Genomic DNA, 15222 nt, shown 5'->3' with positions numbered 1-15222 from the left:
GCCCTCATGCTGTAGCCTTCTCAGCATTACCTCCAACCTCTCAAGATGTTGATCCACGGTGGAAGAGAATACCACGATGTCATCAAGGTATAAAAGTAAAGATTGGCACTGTTGGTCCCCGAAGATCCGCTGCATCAATCTTTGGAAGGTGCCAGGAGCATTGCAGAGTCCAAAGGGCATCCGATTCCACTCAAAGAGGCCAAACGGGGTGCAAAACGCCATTTTTGGCCGGTCTGCTTCTGCAACTGCTACCTGGTTATACCCACTGGCTAAATCCATAGTGGAAAACCAGCGGGTACCGGTCAGCGCATCAAGGGTCTCTTTGATTCGAGGGAGAGGAAAAGCATCTTTCCTGGTTTTGCTGTTCAGCTGCCAGTAGTCTACGCACATGCGCAGGCTGCCATCTTTCTTTTTCACTAGCACGATGGGGGATGCGTAGGGGCTGCAACTCTCTCTTATGATCTGTGACTCAAGAAGTTGGTTGATGTGCTCCTTCACTACCTCGTACTCAGACGGGGGAATGCGCCTATAGCGTTGATTGACGGGGACGTCACCAAGAAGAGGGATGTCATGAGAGATCAAGGTGGTGCAACACAAGTCCCCTTCGTGAGCAGAAAAGACAGATGTGTGCTTCGTCAAAAGAGACCGTACCTTAACCTGTTCTTCAGCAGGCAAGGTAGACAGGTCTAGAGCATCCAGCTGGTCAGGCATCGAGGGAAAGGCAGCCTGGGATGCCACTCTGGCCACACTGGATGGTACTTCGGTGACACCAACAGGCAAGTTAACTAGCCTAACTTCATCGAGTGTGCCTACCAGTGTGTGGGGATAGAGCAACACGTCTGCGGAGCCTACGTTCACAATAGGGATGTAGGCGGTGCCCCTTTCCACCCGAACCAGAGCTGGAGAGGCAAGCAATCCAGCCGGAAGACCCGAATCCAAGGGCTCAAATAACACAGTGCCACTTGAGTACTGCTCTGAGCATGTGGCTGCAACAATCTTCATCATGCCACCAGGGATACGACAAGCCTTCCTTCCACGCACTTTTACCCCTCCTGAGACGCCAGGGGGGGGCTGCACACCGGACTGATGGCATTTTTGCAAAGCCTGAATGAATGACTGGGGGGCCTCAGATACAGGAGGTAAGGAAAACAAGGCCAACCCATGCTGTCCAAAGAGCTCTTGATAACATCTGCAAATTATTTTCATCCCCAAGATACCAAGGACTGCAGAAGAGACACCACCGGGGGGATCCTTGACCACCAACACGCCACAGTTTACCATTACCTTTCCACATAGCTCAACGTCCAGCTCCAAGTAGCCGATGTAAGGGATGGCTAACCCATTGGCTGCCCTGAGCTGCAGCCAGTGACAAGATCGAAGCTTGTCTTGGCCCCAGGGCTCAAAGTGCTGAAGGAAAAAGCTCTCTGTGGCGTTAGACACCATGGACCCAGTATCCACCAAGCAAGGAACCATAACTCCCCCCATCCTGACATCTAAATGTGGACAAGACGACATGAGCTTAGAAGCTTCTCCTGAGCCTGTGACTCCACCCCCCGAACTGTGGCTTTGTAATTCGGCGGGCGCTAGTTTTCCGATGGCTGAGTGAAACGGCGCTGCCCGCTAGACTGTTGAGCACGTGAGGACGGCCGAGCACGAGGAGCAGCACGTACCCCATCGCACTCTCTGGCTAAATGACCGGGTAGTTGGCAACGTCTGCAAATGATGGGGCCCCTAAAGGGGGGGCGACTGCGCAGCTGAGAGTCCTGGGAACGAGAAATGTTTTGAGTAAGTGTGTTAAGCTGCTCTTGCTGGAGTTTTAACATCTCTCTTATCTCACTCAGTTCAGGCACCTGAGAGCCAGTCACCACCTAAGGACCACCCTGAACTCCATACTGTAGACCAGGGATCACTACATTTGTCCAAGGGCCAAAATGTATCCAATAAACACTATCGCGGGCCAGCGACTTTTATATAGCCCAGAATTTTGAAGTTGTTGACTGGGGGGGATTACATTTTGTAAATGTAATCATTTACTGAATACTGAATACATGCTCTGAAAGTAATCCGAATACAGTTACAGTTACATGTCTTAAACGTATTCAGATTATTTTTAGAATACTTTTGGCATACTTTCTTTTTCCGTAACAGATGGGTATGTTTTGGTGAACAGGAGACACTTATTTTACTGTTTTAATGGCTTATCAAGAACTCAAACACAACATCTTGGTGTCATTCTGGACAGCTCCCTCTCATCTGCACCCCACATAAAAAACATCACCCAGACTGCACTCTTTCCTTTCCTAACCTTTCCTTGGAATATGTTATGAATTGTAAGGTGTCCTTGGGTGCTTTGAAAGGCGCCCCTAAATAGAATGAATTATCATTATTATTTATTATCTGAAACGATGTAATAACTTTTAAAACTTTTTCCAGTCACTGCCCCATGCATTCAGCAGTAGCAGGCCGTTCACTTTGATTTGATCCCGTTATCAAATGTCATCATTTCGACAATAAATAAATGCTACATAAACGTTATCTTACACATTTTATCTAACCATCTCCGTTTCTAACTTTCAATATATCTAAAAAGAGATCTCTCTCTCTCTCTCATCTGCGGGGCCACAGACACGCTGCCTGCATCTCACTCTCGCTCACAGCCATGCTGCAGCGCTGTGCAGTGTGAACACAGTTCTGCCGGTAATGAATATTACATTTTGTGAGGAAACTTTTTTCGCAAGGGAAAATTCCTGCAAAGTCTCCCCTTCTTGCTGTCGTCGGGAGAAGAAAGCCTCTTGTAAAGTGACCTAAGAATCAGAACAACCATACAGCTCTTGCAACACAGCAAGGACTTTAACAGGGTCTTCCCGCTCTGCACTTGAACAGTATTTTATTTCATCACGGGCCTCTCCTTCGAGATGGTCAAACAGGAAAAATGCCTGATCGGATATAGCCAAACGGCGCGCTCTCATACAAGCCTGTATTTCCTCAATCCATTCACTCAAACCCATCCCTGATCTCCCCTAAACATGGGACATTTTCTGTCTCTGGGCACAAAAACCAGTCTCTCCGCTGAAGGGGCCCTAGCATGGGAAAGAGCAGAAGGTGGCGGAGCAGCAAGAAGAGGTGCAGCACTAGGACCAGGCACCGCCGCAGCCTGTTCCTGCCACAGCCTCTCATTGTCTGCTTTTAACTGGGCAACTAAATCCCTAAATTCTTGTAACTCTTCCTCCATAGCTACACCGTTCCTAATTTAAATGGGGAGAGAGGGCGACAAAATGGACAGGAAATACACGATAATAAACACTGTGACTTACCACAGGTCCACAAGAAACCAGCTGCTGTTTTGCTTCGGAACACAATATAAAACAATTATTTAAAGGCGTAAAACAATTGTTTCTTACAACCACCAAAAAAAAAAGAATAATAATTGAAACACGCGTCTCTGTTCAAGCAAAGAGTAAATCCTGCCGACAACGCCAGTTTGTAGCACTGGCCGCAGAATAAATATATTAATTTAACAGTTTGGTTAAACTACTAAGTCCGACAACGCCACCCCGGGAATTTCACCCAGGGAAATGTGACAAGTTTTAAGTCACTAGGACACACAGGTTCGGTTATTCATGGAACAAGAGACGTGGTCCAATTATCAAAAATAGAACAGTTTATTTGTATACAATAGTAAAAATACAATTTATAAAAACAGTCACACAGGATCAGCAGTACGGGTGATGAGTCCAGTGGCGGTTCTACGGGGTGGCACGGGGTGGCAGCTGCCACCTCAGAAAAATGCCTTGCCACCCCAGCTGCCACCCCAGTTGGCAGCTTTGTTTTGAAAGAAAAGTTGTGGCTCATCGGACATTTATGAGAGAAAATCTCTAATGTCCGAGTGCAAGTGAATGCAGCACAAGACGCAAGCCTTGTAACCCCTCCCCCCCCTGGCGCGAGCTTGGAAATATGATTGGCGGCGATTTCATTTGAACGGGAGGACAGCGCAAAACGAGAAGCATTTCGGATACAAGTAGACAGGGGCGTAGCTGGGGGGGGAGGTTAGGATGATTCCAAGGGCCCAGAACTGGGGGGGGGGGGGCCCAGAGAACACTATTATTATCTTTTTATTAATATGGTTTTATTATTATCCTCAAGTAAGTTAATGTAGATGACTCAAAAGTATAATTGCCTGTATTAAAAAAAAATGTCACAAAAGAAACAAACAGGTGCTTGTTACTCTGTTTGACAGAATGAGCACCCCTCCCTTCATTCATTGCATGGTATGGGCACCTGAGCAATGGAGCAAGCGGAGCAGGTGCATTCCCACAATTGACCTTGGGGGAGCAAACGTGTGCTTTTGCACCCCCACTTTTGATCATATGAAAAATATGATATGTCCCTCCCAATATATCAATGTAAACATAAGTATGTAATTTCAATCGAATTAATAATACGCAATGAAAGAACTTGTGCTGATTATAGACACTTAATAGCGAGTTTTTAAGTTTCCAAAGATTGTGACCCCCCCCCGCATTTCGCTCACAATGGTTTGATCAACTTCCTCCCACCCACAGCAGTCCTGATGCAGGTAGGCTGAAGCCCATCTCCTACTGTAACTAACCTGCACACTGTGTGTGTGTGTGTGTGTGTGTGTGTGTGTGTGTGTGTGTGTGTGTGTGTGTGTGTGTGTGTGTGTGTGTGTGTGTGTGTGTGTGTGTGTGTGTGTGTGTGTGTGTGTAGCCAGCCAACCAGGTAGAACATGGCAGAAAAAAGAAAAAATCATGTATTCAACCCAGTTCAGTGTATTCATCCGTGTATTGCTCTCCTGTGTAGAATGATGTGGTGGTGACAGTGCAGACTCAGGGAGGAGGCAGAGAAGGAGAGAAAGAGAAACAAGAGTTACAGGTAATGGAAATATCAGTCAGCTTAAAGTGTAGGATAACATAACAAATTAAGACACAAATACTTGGATAATATATTCCCCCCTCTCTCCCTTTCTTTACAGAGTAGCATAAAGATTGTGTATTCAAACCAGTTCAGTGTATTCATAAGTGTATTGCTCTCCTTAATGTAGAATGATGTGGTGACTGTGCAGACTCAGGGAGGAGGCAGAGGAAGGGAGAAAGAGACCCAAGAGTTACAGGTAATGGGATATCAGACAGCTTAAAGTGTAGGATAACATCCCTAGTCAAAAAATGCTATAGGAATCTCAATACGTTTTTGGAACCCTATAGGAATCCTTTAGGATCCCTTAGGATTTTGAGACAGTTCTGTGTTCTATATTGCAGGAAGTGGCACGTACAGGTGTTCATTAAATTAAAAAGATTCTGCCATGGAGGTGGTCGTGCCTGACCCACTCCAAACCACCCCTTGCCTGCCAGTTACTAATCTTGCACCCCCAATTTCAACTATAACTAGGCGGCACGGCAACACACCAGCAGCTTGCAGCTTGAACAGACCGACAGGAAAATGTCCTCTACAGCTCATGAATCAGGAGCTCAGAAACTAAAGAAAAAACGTCAGCAAGAGGAAAATAATAAAAGAGGTTGACAGCTAGTCACCAAGTATTTTCACAAGAAAGGTATTTATTCACAGAACTTGTTTTGAAGCCCATAACAGCTTGGCCAACATTTTGTGGGTGATGTTAGCTACCTGTTTCTATCAAAAATTAGATGACTGTAGATGAGCCCAGTGAATTTGTATCCAGCAGCTATGCCCTTTTGCTATGGCTAGCTAACCTAACCTGTATAATGTTACATGCTAATCACATCTGCTCTAATGCACAGATGCGGCTTCAGGATCAGTACCCCTTCCCTCAGGCCAGCTCCCAGTTGAAGGAGAGGGAGGTAAAGCAGCATGGCTTGGGGTTAACAAACAGATTTTAAATATGCTTACCATGCATTGAATACAACTTTAGGTAATATTCACATTTAGTTACTCTAGTTCTTCCAGTAGTGGCAATACCATTGATCACTGGCACATTACATTGAGGTTGTTACAGTAGCTATAGCTAGATTTGAGCAATTGGAAAATATCTATACAAATGATTATTATTATTATTATTATTATTATTATTATTATTATTATTATTATTATTATAACAATTAAGAGATAGCTCGAGCTGTACTATGTTATTACTATTATAGGGCATTTTATAAATTATGTACACTATGGATACTCTAGAGCCAGGGCCCTCGAGTAAGGCAGCCAACGAGGAGAGCCGAGGTGAAGAGGCAGAAGTACCTGTACAAGAAGAGGTCGAGGACCATGAAAGCAGCACAGATGAGGAGGAAGCAGCTATGGACAGTCAATGTCAGGGACAAAGTGAGGCTCCGACAAAGGATGCCACAGATACTGAGCCACCTGTAGTGGTGTCTGAGGTAGAAGATCTGCTATCACTTGACCCAGGGTTGTTCCCAGCTTGGATGAGTGACAAAGACAGGGCAACCATCGTAAAGAAATTAGCAATGCGAGAAACAGATCAAGAATTTCCACATGATTCAAAGGGAAAGAGATTTCCAGATTACTTGAAATACACCAAAGCAGATAAAGGTAGGGGATAAGTGAAAAGGGACTGGTTGATTCACAGTGAAAGTGCAAATGAACTGTTCTGCATACCATGTGTTCTTTTCTCCAAGGAGCAAAAAATACCCTCTCTTAGTGCTTTGAGTAGTGACCAGGGATACAAGATGTGAGACGTCGAGTGGCGTCGCATGTATGATAAATTCCAGAGCCATGAAACAAGTAGGAATCACAGGGACTGTTATTTGCGATGGAAACACCTACAGTGTTCGGTTATGACTGCATGTGGCGTTGATCATCAGTTGCGAGAGAGCTACAGTCTGAAATTGAGAAAAACAAAGCTATCTTGCAGAGACTCCTTGATGTCACTCTGCACTTGGCAACGAGGAATTTAGCTTTCCGAGGTAAAACGCATGCTTTGGGCGATGTCCACAATGGACATTTTGTAGGTACGCGAGAACTTTTGTCACGATATGATCCACTCTTGAAAGACCACTTAGTCAAAATCAGGACATCCAAAAAAGGAAGCCAGCTAACTCATTATCTGAGCCCAGACATCCAGAACGAGTTTATTGAATTGTGTGGGGGAAAGGTTTTAAAAACCATTCTGACGGAAAGGAAGGATGCCATATACTATGGAATCATTTGTGATGCAACGCCTGACATTTCCCACACCGAGCAAAATGTTGTGCTCATAAGATATGTACATTATAATGAAGACACAGGCGAATGGGAGATCACTGAAAGATTTATTGAATTCAAAGATTTCAACGGAAATGTGATGTGAAATAGCAGGCATGATGGAGAGTGTGCTTCTGGATCTAGGGATATACATTAGTGGTTGCATAATGGGGCGAATATGTCAGGGGAAATCAAGGGAGTCCAAGCCCAAATACTGAAAAAGAATAATCTTGCTACTTTCTCACCTTGTGCCTCCCACACGTTGAATCTGGTAGGCGTGCATGCTGCAGAATCGAGCCCTGAAGTGTCCAACTTTTTTGGTTACATTAACCGCCTCTACACATTTGTAAGTGCCAGTCCATCTCGTTGGTCTATATACAAAAGAAAAGAGGTTGCTCTGTACATAGGCTATCTGACACTCGCTGGAGTGCGATAATTGATGCTGTGAAACCTGTAGCAAAGCACCTACCTGGTGTCAATGAAGCCCTTGCTACCATACTGAGCTCATGCAGTCTCACAGGCGAGGCCAGATCTGAAGCTGTTGGTCTGAGGAACTACCTCATGTCATTTGATGCCATTGTCCTTCTCACCATTTGGGTGAAATTATTGCAATCTATTGATGACTATCAGAAATGTGATACTCCAGTCAGGGAAAATCTCAATAGAGGTGGAGGCAGGTAATGTTGCTGCACTAAGAGATGAGATGCAGACTCTCAGAAATGGATGGGCTGCTATTCTGTCTGAGGCATCAATGGTAGCTAAGGAAATGGAGGTTCCACCTCATTTCAAAAAAGAACTTTGCAGTGAGAGGAGGAGGAAGAGGTTTCATGATGAAACTGCTGAAGGAACAGTTCAGGAGGATAGGCCAGAAACAACATTCCGTAACACTGTGTTTTTCACTGCCATGGACCAGATCATAAGTGACTTGGACACTCGGTTCTAAAACAACAGCAAATATTGTTGAAGAATTTGCTGCCATACTTAAAATTGGGAAGTTGAGTGACAGTGTCATGGCTTCTGTGTGTCAGCCACTGAGGGAGAAATACTCACAGGATCTCACAGATCAGTTTGAGAGTGAGATAAGGCATCTCAATAAAATATTTTCTGCCACTTTCCCCCCTGATTGTAGCTCTCTTGATCTACTGAATGCAATATACAAGATGGAATTCCAGAGCATTTTTGGAGACGTTTGCATTGCCCTCAGAATTTTCTTGACGCTCCCAGTTACCGTAGCTGGTGGTGAAAGATCATTTAGTAAGTTGAAACTTATCAAGAGCTATTTAAGATCTACCATGTCGCAAGAGAGGTTGAACAGCCTTGCAATGTTATCGATTGAAAGCGAGCTGGCTCTGTCACTTGATTTCAAAGAGCCCGTAAAATATTTTGCCACCAAGAAGGTCCGGCGATTGGCTTTCGGGATTTAGGGATACAAATCCAGTCTATGACAGGATTGTGGGATGTTTCCCTATAGTAAGCTGACAGGCTACAGCCCACATTGTGAACAATTACTATCTGATGCATATTCCTCTAGCACTACATTTTTCATTGTTTGCTTTAAGTGTGTTCATGTCCTGAGAGTTTATTGTTTTATAATTGTGTTCAAATCTTCAGTTAATTTATACTTTTGTCCTTGTGTTGTTCAAATCTTACAGTAATTTAATAAGTCAAAGAATGTTGAGATTTTTTGTTTGTTCATTCCTGTATTGGGTGTAATTTTCAATTAAATAGACAGAAGATAAAGTTGATAGTCAGTGCATGTTGATTTCTTGCAGTCCATTACAGTTCATTAACTTCAACAGGGTTTTCGAGGTTGGGTTTCATCGTGTCGTTTAGGGGGTGGACGCAAGGTCATGACCCCACCAGTATCCAAGAATCCTGAATTGTCCCCACCAATAGCTCAACACTTGTCACTCGCGCCTCCTCGAATTTCTTGCGCGTTTAACAGGTAGGGCTTTAGCACTCTGCTGAGAAAGGCAGCAACCCGGCCGCTACAGCAAAAAAGCTAGTGCTCTGCCCGCAACAGTTCAAAATCTGCTTCGTAAAAGGTATATCCAAGCAGGGAACGATTGTATACTACAGAGCACATCAAACTGTAAGTGTCTGTCAACCTAATAGTGTGCTTGAGTAGACTATTTGCGTTGGAGATGGGATTACAGAGAGACAGGACAAGTAACAGCTTTTGTATGTTGAGTATCAGAAAACATTGTCACAAGAATAGGGGAAAATATGCCTAGCTAGTGCGACTCAAGGGTATTTGGTAGACTATTGCATTGGTCCATTCATTGAAGATGAACGCAATGCGACATCCTTTACTAGGCTCACCCACCAACAGTTCAGGTGCTGAACTGCTGGTCCGAATGTATTGGTAAAAACCATATTATGCGTTTTCATCAATAAATAAATGGCCAAATGTTTTTTAGCGTGCGCGCTAACGCGCACTCGCATGGATTGGGGGCCCACAAATAGATTATTTCATGGGGCCCACAATTTCCAGCTACGCCCCTGCAAGTAGACAGAAGGAATGAGGTATTTGCGGTCAGGGTATGGTTGGGGTAGGCTACAGCACTACCAATAAATGGCTTAGCCCCACCATGAACAATGATGTTCAAGTAAGCAAAATAAAGTCTGCCAACTCGTGCGGAGTAAATTGCACAGACAGCAGTTAGTAAGATTGATTTCAGTAGCCACTTGTCTGGAAATACCGAAGACCAGAAACGGTTTTGAAAACTTTTGTCACGTAGTGATCGTCTTCTCAATAGAACATCTTTGATAATGTCTTCTGGCCAATCAGAATCAAGATAACGGAGTGGTGTTGTTACAGGAAGTCCCGACGGAGAATACTTTTGCTGTAGTACATCTCTATATACATCGGTGCAACATTATGTGTTGATAGAAATCAATACGTAATAAAATAAGACCCCACGGTTTGATGAGTGATAGGTGTGTGGGCTGTCTTTCATTTTGACACACAGAACAATGGGGACTATCCACCCTTATCCACAATGTAAAGTAATTCACACAGCCTCTTCCCTCTTCTCTCTGTGTGGAGCAGCAGGTTCAGCTTTCAGAACAAAGTAACAAAAAAATAAAATGGCATTCATTTTTTTAAATATGTCGTGGAGTAATAGATTTATTTATTTTTCTTTTCAAGAGAGTACCAGAATGTGTATTTTATGTTAGTTGTAACTGTCTTCACTTTTGTGTATTCATTTGTTCCTACGTTGTATTTTTTGGTTCCTACCTTTTTATGTGCAACATTTAGAGGCGGAACTAATCTGCTGTGTTTTGTGTTACACCTGTTTAATCGACGCACTGGATAGTTGCAAAGGCAGCGCAACGCAAGTCGTTAAAGGAAACACTTTAAAGTGCCATACAAAGAAAATGGGACATTTGCATTGTTCATATAATCTGTGTTAATGTTATTTACTTACCTTTCTAATGGAAGTTAAAGGTTGTTAATATTGATTTGTGTATTAAGGTATCTGCAGTAAGTATTTGCAGACTAAGTAACAAAGTACATTTAAAGTGATAAGTGTTGAAGAAATGTACCAAGTTTTTGTTGTTTGCCTATATCATTATCACTTCTGATTTTCATTTAAATAAGGCTCAATAGCTGTGTATAAGCTTAAGATAACTCAAAGCTAATATCTAAATTGGCTAACTACTTAGCTTTAAAGATAATTAATTATTAGAGTTAAAACCAAACTTAAGTAAACAAGTAAAATGTCAGATGTTCAGTCTTTCACTAAGAGTGATGAAGTGAGTGTAGTAGAAAACGAGCAACCACAGGCAACTGAAGATCCGAAAATGGATAGCCTTTCCACACAAGAGCCACAAAGGAGCCAAAGAGTCCGGAAGTTAACGGAAAAGTGCCAATAACTGCACGATGAGCAAGTAACAAAACTTGTACACCGTTTCAGTGTGAGCTACAAAAGGTGGAAAGATATCACAAAGGAAGCCAAACGAGCGCTAAGTGGTCAATGCTCTAATGACATGCTGCATTAATACATCACTAAGGTAAGCAAGACCTCCGATGATGTAAATATTGCTTATGAAGAGTTGAGGCTCATTGACATTCCTGACCATGACACACGTCGCAGAGAAGACACCTGTGAAGCAGTTACAAAGACAATCATTGAGACTGCAAGAGAACGAATGGACACAAGAAAGGACAGAAGTCATGAAGAAGAAGAAATTGGTAAAAACTAGACAGAGTCTGTATGCAAATCTGCTGCCTCTGTTAAGAGAAGTAATGGCTCTCATGTCACCAGGTCCTCGACTCATTCTCGTAGCAACTTGAGAGCCACATCAAGAAGTTCATTCCTCTCTTCTATCAAAAGACAAGAAGCCGCTGCTGAAATTTCTGCAAATGAAGCAACTTTAGAAGTAATGCTAGAACAGGAACAACAGATCGAAGAACTTAATATACTGGAGGCTGAAGCTGCTCAGTTAAGAGCCAAACAGGAGGCAGAAAATGCTGAGAGGCAAAGAGAGTTACAAGCCAAGCGCAGACAACTAGAGCGATTAGAAACAATGAAGAAGCTAAAAGCTGCAAAGGTGAGACATCAAGTATATGAACAGAATGCATGCTCAGACGAAGAAATTAGCGAGCTGCTCCATCAACATGTTCCTCTGGTTGTGAAAGAAGAACTCAAGCAAAAAAACAGTGAACTGCAAAACCACTCACCACCTCAAGCTGCGACACAACAAAAACAAGAAGACAGTACTTCAGCTCTTGTCAGAGCTCTTGCAGGGTCCATCAGTGCAAGTCGTCTAACTGTGCCTGAACTACAACGTTTATTGGTGATCCACTGAGGTTCAATGACTGGAAGGTCTCCTTTCGTACACTCGTTGACAGGAAAAACATCCCAGCTGAAGAAAATATATACTATCTAAGAAAGTATGTGGGTGGACCCGCCAAGAAGGCCATAGAGAGCTACTTCCTGCTAGGCACAGAGTCAGCCTATCATGCCGCGTGGACCATCCTAGAAGAGAGGTACGGTAATCCTTTCCTCATTGCTAAGGCCTTCAGAGATAAGCTTGATGCATGGCCCAAGATAAGTTCCAAAGACAGCGTAGAACTTCAAGAGCTCTCTGACTTCCTTCGCAGCTGTGAGGCTGCCATGTCACAGATCAAAGGACTTGAGGTACTTAAGACTGCTACAAAAACCAAAAGATGCTTGCTAAACTTCCAGACTGGTTGACCTCAAGTTGGAACAGAAAGGTCACAGAAATGGAAGAACAAAATCACACGTTCCCAACCTTCAGCCAGTTTGTTACATTTCTCACACGTGAAGCCAAAATAGCTTGCAACCCAATAACATCTCTCCATGCTCTAAAATCAAGAGAAAGCGAAAAAGGCAAGATTTTAACGAATAGAAGTCCTGTATCAAACGTATTGACTACAGAGACAAATGAAACAGCAGACGCCACTAACTGTCTTTTCTGTGAGAAGGCAGGACACGGTCTGCATGAATGTTACAAATTCAGGAATGGGACAATCTCTGAGCGAGTCAAGTTTGTTCAAGAGAAGAAGTTGTGCTTTGACTGTTTACAATCTGGCCATCGCTCAAAGGAATATCAAAACAGAAAGATGTGCGAAACATGCGAAAAGGGACATCCAACTTGTCTCCACGACAATCGCACCAGAGAAGAAAGAATGTCAACAAACCATGATGGTGCAAGAGAAAGCACAATGGAACGTCCACAAAGTAAAACGGCAAGCATACCACATGAGGCAACATCCAATACAGTCTTCCAGAATGTTAAAGACCCCCATACATCCACAATCGTTCCAGTGTGGGTGTCAGCCACAAGTGAGCCACATAGTGAAATACTTGTGTATGCACTCCTCGATACACAGAGTGACACAAGCTTTATCCTTGAAGAAACGGCAAAGGCTCATCGCACAAAGAGCGAAGCAGTGCAGCTAAAGCTCTCCACAATGGCTTCAAGAAGCACAGTCGTGTCATGCAGGAAGCTAACTGGTCTCCAAGTGAGAGGAATCTACTCGGACAGGATAATACCTCTGCCAGTAACCTACTCAAGAGAATTCATCCCAGCAAACAGAGACCATTTTCCCACACCAGAGACTGCGAAAAGCATGGCCTCATCTTGAACACCTCGCAGATGAGATCGCTCCTCAGCAAAGCTGTGATGTTGGCCTGCTTATCGGCTACAACTGTTCCCAAGCTCTCGTCCCAAGAGAAGTGGTGCCTGGTGAAGAAAAACAGCCCTTTGCACAGAGAACAGATTTGGGCTGGAGCATCGTCGGCTTTGGCAATCCCTGTCTCGACATTGGAGATATGATTGGAGTAAGTCACCAGGTAACCGTGAAGCAAGTGATACCTAGTCTCCAGTCTTCAAACCTCCCAAGGGAAGTACACTACGTCTGTAGAACACAGATTAAGGAAGTCTCACCTGCAGATGTCAGCGAGGTGCTGGAATCTGACTTTGTCGAAAGAGCTTCTGAAGATAACCCTGCAGATCAGGCCTCCAAAGGTCTCACAGTACAGCAACTTCAAGCCTCAAATTGGTTCACAGGCCCTGACCTACTTTGGCAGAAAGAGCTACCAAGTGGAGAAGTCAAGGTGGGAGAGATCGTGAGTAGTGACCCAGAGCTTAAGAAGGCCCAGGTTCATGATACCCAGGCAAACGAAGTAAAGTCGCTACTAGATCACCTTCACAAATTCTCAGACTGGTCAAGAGTGGTTAAAGCCTTTGCCAGACTCAAGCGCCTTGCAAAGGAAATTAAAGGTCTCAAGCCAAGGTCCTATGAAGCCACACGCTTAGAGGAGAGGAGAGAAGCAGAGCTGACCATAATCGAGATGGTTCAAGAAGCAAAACTCTCTCAAGAAATAAAGTGCCTTCAGCAGCATAAGGAGTACCATCTCCAACAAAGACCAAAGTGGATCAAGGACCGCAGAAACGTCAAGGTAAATGACGTTGTCATTCTGCAAGACAACACTATACCACGTGGCCAATGGTAGCTGGCCAGGGTTGTGGAAGTGTACCCAGGAGGGGATGGAAGAGTAAGAAGGCTCAAGCTGCTTATCAGCGACTCTACCCTGGATGGAAAGGGAAAGCGCCTCGCTAAACCTGTCTACCTCGAAAGGACTATCCACAAGACGGTGTTGTTGTTGGAAGCAGACTCAGTTACTCTCACTCACACTCCGCACTTAATAGGTCTAAAACCAAATAGTTAGTTTTTACATTAATGTATATCGGTTTTCAAAAAATGTTATGGAAATCACAGGTGATTTGGTGGGAGTGTAACTGTCTTCACTTTCTGTATTCATTTTTTCCCACGTTGTATGTTTGGCATGTCCAAGAAACTTATAGTGAAAGTGTATTCTTTATGTTAGAGTTGTCATGTCCCTTTTTCTTGTGCTTTATGTCTATGCCCTTAATTATTTCTTCCTCTCATTTCAGGCCTCCACGCTCCCCGCCCCTTTCTGTCTCCTGCGTCCTTGATTATTTCCCCCGCCCTGATTGTTTCCAACTGTGTCCCCGTTACCTGTGTATATATTGTGTTAGCTCCCTCCTGTTAATTGTCAGTTCGTTGTCTCTCGAAGACCTACGTATCGGCTTACCTCACGGACCTTTCACGGACCTTTCACGGACCTATGCTATAGATCACGATTCTAGTTTTCCTCGAAAGAGTGTTTTGTTTTCCTTATTTTATTACTGTGCAAAATTCCAGTAAAGTCTTTATTTTGAAACGCTATCTGAGTCTGAGTTTTGAGTCGTGCAATTGAGTTCATGCCTCAGTGTTCACCCCTTGTCAGTACGAACTGACCATCAAAATGAACTCAGCCGACTCAGATCAGATTAAGAACGCTATCCGCTCTCAGGGCCAACGTCTTGGGCAACAAGAGGAGCATATGGCCACCATGCAGCAGGGAGTGCAGAATCTAACCAGCAGCCAGAGGGAACTACAAACATCGGTGACGACCCAAGTGAATCTACTGGCAGCAGAGGTTCAGCGTGTGCTCACTCACCTGCAGGCTGTTTCTCCTCCTACGACTCCTC

The sequence above is a fragment of the Notothenia rossii genome (genome assembly GCF_949606895.1).
Source record: "Notothenia rossii genome assembly, chromosome: 2".
Lineage (NCBI taxonomy): Eukaryota > Metazoa > Chordata > Actinopteri > Perciformes > Nototheniidae > Notothenia > Notothenia rossii.
This window is presented reverse-complemented; position numbering follows the sequence as displayed.